Raw genomic sequence first — 9,135 nt, 5'->3', positions numbered from 1 at the left:
TCCTCCCCCGAGCCTCGGCGGGCTCTGCCCCCTCCCCACGGACTGGCCGGCCAGCCCTCCCCCAGCCTCTGGAGCTGGCCCAGGTGTCTCGCAGCTGCTGTGGGTGGCCGCACGTGTGCAGCCTTGTCTGTGGCGCTGTGTCTGCGCGTGTGATTTCCTCGGCGGGTCTGTGGATCTGCATGTGTCAGATCTGGCCAGCTGGATGGGCGAGGGGTCTGAGAGAGAAACCCTGCCCTCAGCAAGGTAACCGGCCGCAGGGAACAGGTCCAACTCCTGTGCCCAGAGCAACGTGCAGGAGGAACTCGGTGTCCTGTCTCTCAGAAGCGGGCTGACCCAGCGCCACAGCTTCCAGCGGATTGGTGATAAGGAAATGCAGGCGGGCAGTGATGGGTCCCCTACCCAGAATGGGTCTGCCCTGCTGGAGAGCACCTCTCACCCAACTGTGATTAAAGAGAGAGTAAAAAGTCACCGGAGTGAAACGGAGCCTTTTGGGGCCTGGCGGGGCTGGTTGAGGGGGGTGTTGTGGGAAAACAAGGGCTGGGAATGGGGCTGGTAGTCAAGGTAGTGAAGAGCCCAAGGTACTGCTTGATTCTCATTCTGCTTCCAGCCTATTTGTGGAAATTATTTGTAATAAAGGTAGATTAGGGTCATTTACTAGTCGAGTGCAGCTCTCCGCTCATTTTCTTTCTGACAGGAAATTGTCTGGGTCCAAAGTATAACAGGTAGGAGCGCAACCCGCCTGAAAGGAAACCTGCCCTGACTAGTCACAGCATCTACTATATCTACTGTCGTTTTAAAGGGTTTGTTTGAAGTTTTTAGACGACCTGATCCATGTCTCACTGTCCCTGGAACTCTGCACTGATCTGCCATTTCTCTGATTCTTCCCAACACAACAGCAGTTTAATTCTGAGGGTGCAGAAAAAACAGATACTTTGTCTACACTTCAGAAATTTATCCTTGGTGACAATGACTGTAGCTAAACAGTACTTAGAATCATAGAATATCAAGGTTGGAAGGGACCTCAGCAGGTCATCTAGTCCAACCCCCTGCTCAAAGCAAGATCAATCCCCAGTTTTTGCCCCAGATCCCTAAATGGCCCCCTCAAGGATTGAACTCACAACCCTGGGTTTAGCAGGCCAATGCTCAAACCACTGAGCTATCCTGAACAGGTTTAACTGCAAGTGTGACCAAGGACACACCAAATTCAGCATTTGTTCCAGAAAACATAAACTGTCAGTAACAAATAATATTGGTTGCACAGGCAAGGCTAGAGAATGTAGCTCCCATTCTGAATGTACAAGAAACTTGTTGTAATAACTGTCATTTTTGAATACTATAGCTTGCTTATTGATTCAGTACAGTTGGTAGCATTCTTAAATACATGTTTCAAGTCAATGGGTTAGTTAATATGTTCAGCAAAGAATTGTTTCCCCAAATTTAAAAAACATTAACTACAATAAATCTTAATATCCAACAAAAAGGTGACCTTTAACCTTGCAAGTGGAAGGACCCAGATTGGCTATTTCACATATCATCTTTTGTTTTCCTCTGGAACTCTGTTTTGGCTTGTAAGTATGGTGCATTACTTCTCTGACTATTCTAAGGCAGGAAGCTCAGTTTTCAGAGTTTCTTCTTCTTCTAAGTTCTGGGTTTGGTTTTTTATTTAAAAAGGGGTTTTCTTAATGTTTTGGTTAATTTAAAACAAAATTAAAATGGTAATATCTTATCTGGCACCAACTCCGAAAGCTTCTTGCTGCTGCTGTACATTTTGATGGCAGCTGCACTGACTTCTCTCCCTGCTCTGCATCAACAGATGGTTAAGGCAGCAACCCTTCACTTTGTAATTTTTTAAATATTAAGACATGTAATGTTGTAGGAAGTGGCCTTGTTGCTCCATCTAGGAGTCATAGAAGAGGTACCTGAGAAATACAGGGGTGATTCTTTAGTTGTAATAATTGGGCCTACAAATTTACCCTAATTGTGAGCTCAACTGCAAAAGTGAATTAAAGTTCATAAAATGTCACAGTAACTGATAACAAGAAATGGTGATGGGAAAAAGTGCAAAAGTGAGACAGATGGACTGAATTAGTCCAGACAAAAAGGCCTACTGATGTAACTCAAGGATTGTATTAAGATTATGCCTGGTAAACAAAAAGAGTGGAACTGGAAATTAATAAACTAAAATGGTGTGTTTTGGAAATAGGCTTAATTCATGGACAAAATGTTGGGCTGTTCCACCCATCATTTCCCTTTTTGGGTCCTCAAAAATAGACTTTTTTGGGGAAAGGCTGTCCAGGGCTGTCCTTAGAATTTATGGGGCTTTACGCGGTATTATTAAACTGGTGCCCCTATGCTCCACTGAAGGCAGTCCCCAGCCAGTGCTGCTGACCCCAGTGTGTCGAGGGGGCACAGCCACCACTCCCGCCAAAGACCCCCAGAACCTCTCCCTCCTCCCCCGCCCCATTGCTGACACACACTGGCAGTGGCTCAAGGCAGACTTCACCCTGTCACATTGGGGCTGCATCTTGCCAGAGTCCAGGGCCCTCCTGCAGCCCCTAGCCACTCCTGGCTCACCACGAGCATTTTCACAGGAAGTACCAAGCAGTAGTAACAACAACAATAATACAAGTGCATGTGTGTGTGAGAGAGAACCAGTGCATGTGAGAGACAGTGTGTGTGACTGTGTGTTGGGGGACTGTGTGACGGAGTGTGTGTTGGGGAGTGTGAGACTCTGTGTGTGTGTGTGTGTGTGACAATCTGTGTTGGGGGACTGTGACTCGCGAGAGGCAGAGTATATGTGGGTGTGAGAGCCAGTCTGTGTGAGAGACAGTGTGTGTGTGTGTGTGTGTTAGGGAAGTGTGAGAGACAGTGAGCGCACTGTCACTTTAAGTGAGGAGACTCAACAAATACATGTGTCACCTCAGATTCAGGATGGTAATGCTTGCTTCCATTATTTCATTGCTCCAAGCTCAAGACTGGATCCTGGCTCTTGACTTTCCAGATACATATTTCCATATTGTCATCCACCCAACCCACAAGAAGTAACCTCAGATTCATGGTTGGTCCAGTCATTACCAATACAGGGTTTTGCCCTTTGGACTCTCCACAACACTGACAGTAAGAAAAGGAGTACTTGTGGCACCTTAGAGACTAACCAATTTATTAGAGCATAAGCTTTCGTGAGCTACAGCTCACTTCATCAGATGCATATCGTGGAAACTGCAACAGACTTTATATATACACAGAGAATATGAACCAATACCTCCTCCCACCCCACTGTCCTGCTGGTAATAGCTTATCTAAAGTGATCATCAGGTGGGCCATTTCCAGCACAAATCCAGGTTTTCTCACCCTCCACCCCCCCACACAAATTCACTCTCCTGCTGGTGATAGCCCATCCAAAGTGACAACTCTTTACACAATGTGCATGACAATCAAGTTGGGCTATTTCCTGCACAAATCCAGGTTTTCTCACATCCCCCCCACCCCCATACACACACAAACTCACTCTCCTGCTGGTAATAGCTCATCCAAACTGACCACTCTTCAAGTTTAAATCCAAGTTAAACCAGAACATCTGGGGGGGGGGGGGGGTTAGGAAAAAACAAGAGGAAACAGGCTACCTTGCATAATGACTTAGCCACTCCAAGTCTCTATTTAAGCCTAAATTAATAGTATCCAATGGGAGGAGGTATTGGTTCATATTCTCTGTGTATATATAAAGTCTGCTGCAGTTTCCACAGTATGCATCCGATGAAGTGAGCTGTAGCTCACGAAAGCTTATGCTCTAATAAATTGGTTAGTCTCTAAGGTGCCACAAGTACTCCTTTTCTTTTTGCGAATACAGACTAACACGGCTGTTACTCTGAAACACTGACAGTATTCACCAAGTGCTTGGCAGAAGGACAGATAAGGAAACAGGGACTTCACTTGTACCTGTACGACTGGCTGATCAGGGTAAGGCCAGGATGAGACCAAGAGAGTTCTAGAGGGAATTGTCTCCCTGTTCTTTCAGTTAGGGCTCCTGGTGAACTATGAAAAATGATCTCTCACCATCACAAATTACAGAATTCATAGGCGCTTTCAACCCAACTCAAGGTCAGTGCAAACATATCTGCTGGAACACAGATTCAGGTCCTTTCAGTTGCTCATTTACAACATAATGGCAAGACTGTCCAGTATGGTCAGGAGATGCATGGGATTACTATGACACATGTTGGTGTGTACCTATGTGATGCTGCTTGATAGACTTAGTCTGTGGACATTACAATACTAAGGACAGTGTACTCAGCCAAGCACTACATGAACGAATTGGTCATGGTACCACCCAAAGTCCTACAAGAACTTGTCTGGTGGCTAGTACCATTGAATATGAGGGAGGGAGTGTCCTTCTTAACCTCCTCCTCAGCAATGGTGCTTATTATGAACCCATTAGAGACAGTTTGGGGCACCCACTTGCTTCACCTCCAAATGCAAGGAGTGTTGTCTCCATACAGTCTGAAGTTGCACATGGACAATCTAGAGCTGAGGGCCATCGGGTTGGCCTCTATTGCATTCCTACCTCTTCTACGGAGCTCTGTAGTGCAGATCCTGATGGAAAATACATTGATGAGGCACTGTATCAACAAACAAGGAGGTGCTTGCTTGTTCCACTGTGCCTGGAAACCAGTGAGCTCTGGGAATAGTGTCACCAACATGGAGTGACTCCATTGACCCTGTATTTTTCAGGGGTCAACAATGACCTTACTGATTTCTTGAGCAGAAATGTAGTAACCAACCATGAGTGGTCACTGCAGAAATCCATCCTAGACCTGATATTCTGGTGATTTCACCACTGCAGAGAACTAAAATCTTCTGCTTCAGTGTGTGGGGTGCAGGGAATGATCCCAGGATCTCACTGGATGTTTTTCTCCTTCAGTGGTCTCAAGGTCTCCTCTGTGCCTTCCCATCAATCCCTCTCAGCCCCAAGATATATCCACGAGCAGATGAGACAAGGGAGGCTACTGTTCTCATCATAGCTCTATACTGGTCAAAGCAATTTTGACTGTCAGACCTATTCCAGCTGTGCAGCTAACCTCCCATTTGCCTTCCCTCTTGCCTGGATACAGTGTCTCAGATTCAAGTACTTCATTGGGACCCACAGTCACTGCACGTGATGGGTTGGACGCTGACTGAATGAACATCACTGAATGGGAGCCCTCTAGACAAGTATAAGAAATTCTTATGCAGAGCAGGAAAGCTTCCACTCGGAGGATCTGCTCCCTGAAATGGAAGAGGTTTGCCATATTGGTGACCCAAACCAATGTAAATCCAGTCGAAGCTCAGATCCCAAGGATCCTGGATTATGTGCTGCTTCTTCAGAAACAGTTGGGACTGGCATTTATCTCTCTAAAAGTCCACAGAACAGCAATATCAGTGCATCATGTGCCAGCTCAATCACATTCCATTTACTCACACCCTATAGTGTCAAGATTTATCAAGAGCCTTTTTCATGACTGCCTTCTATCATGCACCCTGTCCTGGATCTACAGGACTGTTGCTATGCCCCAGCTTTTAAACAGTCTCTTGGAGGACCCACTTCAATGTGCCAGACCCCCAAAGGGTCTTGCTCTTCCTTCAGGGTAGACCATGTAGCCTCTCTGCCTATCAGACCGAGCCTCCGAACTCCAGCACTCCTGCTTCATGCTGTGAGCTCTGCCCAACAAGTTCAATTGAGATTGATTCCTAGTTAGAGACGTGTATGGTTTTCAGGGACTAATGCACCTCAGCAAGTATTTGCAGTGACTCCAGGCAGCGTTTTCAAAACAGAGTATGATTTATTAGTATACTGGAACACAGGATTGGAAGTGCTTAGGTTAGCATAGAAAAATTAAGGTTAAAACATACTCCATCTGGCCAAGCCAGCACAATCCAATAGCCACACTGTAGTGGACTCTATTCCGGCTCTGTCTTTCTCTGACCTCTTCATCAGTCCCAGGTGAAAGCAGCCAGCTTCTTCCAGAAGCAAACTTTTTATCCCCTGCCTGCCACCTCAGTCCTTTGTTCTAGAGCTGGGAATGTGTTCAGCTTCCCTGCTGTGAGCTGCAGGAGCGGGAGGAGGGGATCTCCTTCATCTAGGTTGCTGGGTGTGAATGTTCTGGTCATTAGGGCTTCCCATTGTCTCAGATTTTGCATTGATATAGGTCACTTTCAGCAGGTTCCAGCCACTTCCTTAATGAATCTCACTGCATCTCAGACATCAAGGCAACATTTACATCTCATGGCCTGTGCTGCCCCCAAAAGGAGACTTAACCACCACCCCCCAGGTAGCAATGCAAAGTATAGAGGGAAACTGAGGCGTTAATCCCATAGGATTCATTAAAAATATTACAAAAAATTTCTACTTTGTTACACCCACCTGGGACCTTAATGTGATCCTTTTATGTCTCATGGAGCCTTCCTTCAAACCTCTATCCAAATGTTCTTTATACCACCTTACCGGCAAGATGGTCTTCTTCTTTGCCATTATGTCAGCACAGACATTCAGTGAGCGTGCCATACACATAATTTCATAGGGACAAAGTGATGAGACCACACTCCAAGTTCATGACCAAAGTAGACTCAGAATTCCCCATGAATAAGTCAATCACCCCACCATTCTTCCTTCTGAAACCTCATTCTTCTCCAGAAGAAAAGAACCTTCACACGTGAGACATTTCCAGAGCGCTTCTTTACTTCCTAGACAGGACTATGCCCCTTCTCTCTCTTTCCTTGTCGCTTTGTAGACATACCAGGTGTATCAATAGACCAGACAGTCTCATCACAGAGACTCTTCAAGTGGATTATGCAGTTAATCTCCACCTGTTACCAGCTGTCCGGCAAGCCTTTCCCTCTGGACGCCAAAGTACACTCATCAGAACACAGGTAACATGGTCAGCATGCTTCAGAAAGGTGTCAACCATTGAGATTTGTAAGGCAGCCCTGTGGAGTAATCTACTGCCATTTGTTAAACATTACACACTTGACTTGGCAGCTGAGGCAGACATCAAGTTTGGAAGAGCAGTGCTTCAATCCTTATTTGAGTAGTATGACTGATACTCCTCATATCCACCATCTGGAAGAGGGTACTGCTTGCTGGTGAGCCACCGGGATCCATAGTGACACATACTCAGAGAAGAAAACAGCTATTTTCTCTTTGAGATGTTGTCAGTGTGGATCCCACAACTCATCCTCCATCCCTGCTTTCAGGGCCCTGAGCTGCATGGGCTTTGAACTGCGTGGAAACTGAGGGAGGGCCATGGCTGCCTTGCTCTTTCTGTCTTTGTATAGGAGCACAAGGAGGCTCAGGGCACATGTGTGGCTCCAATAGACATTGCTCGTGAAAAGAATCCAGTCTGGCATGCATGAGCACCCTACTGTGGGATCCACACTGACTACAGCACCTTGAAGTACCCATCCTTTCTTCATTCTGTATCAGAGTTGTCTGATTATCCGAGCAAGGGGTCAGGAATCAGGAACCCCTGAGCTCTAATCCTGGTTCTTCTACTGGTTTGATATGTGGACTTGGCCAAGTCACTTCACTCCCCTGCCTTGGTCTCCTCATTCATAAAGTAGGGAAAAACATACTTACTTCACAGCGGGGCTGGAGGGGTTAATTAGTTAGCTTAATAATTATACAATGCCTTGACATTATAAAGTTAGGCTGCTGGTGTGCTGTGACCACCGCCTGTCATCAATATGGTCTTGTTATTTACTTGTCCCCCCCCCCCCCCATCTGCCTGTATCTGTCTGTTGCCTCTTGTCTTATACTTAGATTGTAAACTACTAGGGGGAGGTACCGTCCTTTTGTTCTGAGTGTGTATAGCACCTCGCACAATGGGGCCCTGGTCCATGACTAGGGTCCCTAGGCACTACAGCAATGCAAATAATAAGTAATAGTAATAGTAAAATACTAAATAAAAACTAAATAGACAGTAGAATGTCACTAATTCAGGTCAAACCCTGCAGTTCCAACAAATACTGCACTTTCCTCTTCTTTTCAACAAAAATTTAATAGCAGAGAGATGCGAGGTCTCATGTTACTATTTTGGGGGTATTTTTTTAAACTATAACTCTGCTACATTTGTCAAATAAATTAGTACAACACCTTCTGTGACACAGTAATCACAGAGTCATGGAATTTACAACCAGAAGGGTCAGAGCTCCTTGCCTCACACAGGCCAGAGAACATTGCCCAGTTTCTCCTGCATCCAGCCTGTTTCTTGTGGTTGAGTCAGACTATGTTTTTAGAAAGATATTCAGTCATGAGGTAAAGACATTAAGTGATGGAGAATCCATCACTCCCCTAAGATGGCATTTCCAGGTGCAGAGTGAGTTGTTTGGCCAGGTGTAACAGGAAAGTAGCCAGATCTCTTTCAAAGCGTTTCATTGCCCTTGCTTGGGACCCTGGGACACACGCTACGGCTTTTTTGGTGTTTTTCCCTTTTCCTTGCTCCGAGGTAGTACTTTAGCCTTTTCACAAAGCTCAGAGAGTCTGATAATTACCAGTCTCTTAGGACCAGGCTTTCACCAGTTTTTCCACTTGGAATCCTATAGGCCAGGTCTGACCTAGGGGTCACCTACACCTCTAATGTGTAATATCTTGGGGGTCAGTTTCTCCAATTCCCCTACATGTTCTAGTCCTTTGGCCTACTGAAGCAGCTGCAGAAAATGTAAACTGTAAACCCTGATATGATTTCCCCGGCTTTTAGCCTCATTCCTATGGCTCATCTTTTCTCCATCGCTCTTGACAGGGTTTGACAGGTTCTGACTGTTTTGGGGATAAGTAATGTCAGCAGCTCATGCAGGGGAAGCAGATGCGTGACCTCAGGGCCTGGCAGGTGAGTGAATATCTTTTATGGATATTTTGTTTTATCCAAAGCTTTAAGTAATCATCCTGCCTGTGGAATTTAGTGCTACTCGGGAATCTCATAGATCCAAAACTTAAAAAAACACAAACATTTCTGTGTTCTGAGCGGGACCTTTCTTTCCCAGCCACGTTGGTGGATTACATCTCTGAACTGTCCTATCAGCACCCCATGTAGCAGGGCTCATTCCTTATCACTGTAAGATCTGAATGCCTTATAATATTAATGTACTAAACCCGTTCTGAGGCAG

This window comes from Lepidochelys kempii, chromosome 8 (genome assembly GCF_965140285.1).
Source record: "Lepidochelys kempii isolate rLepKem1 chromosome 8, rLepKem1.hap1, whole genome shotgun sequence".
NCBI classification, from domain to species: Eukaryota; Metazoa; Chordata; order Testudines; family Cheloniidae; genus Lepidochelys; species Lepidochelys kempii.
This window is presented reverse-complemented; position numbering follows the sequence as displayed.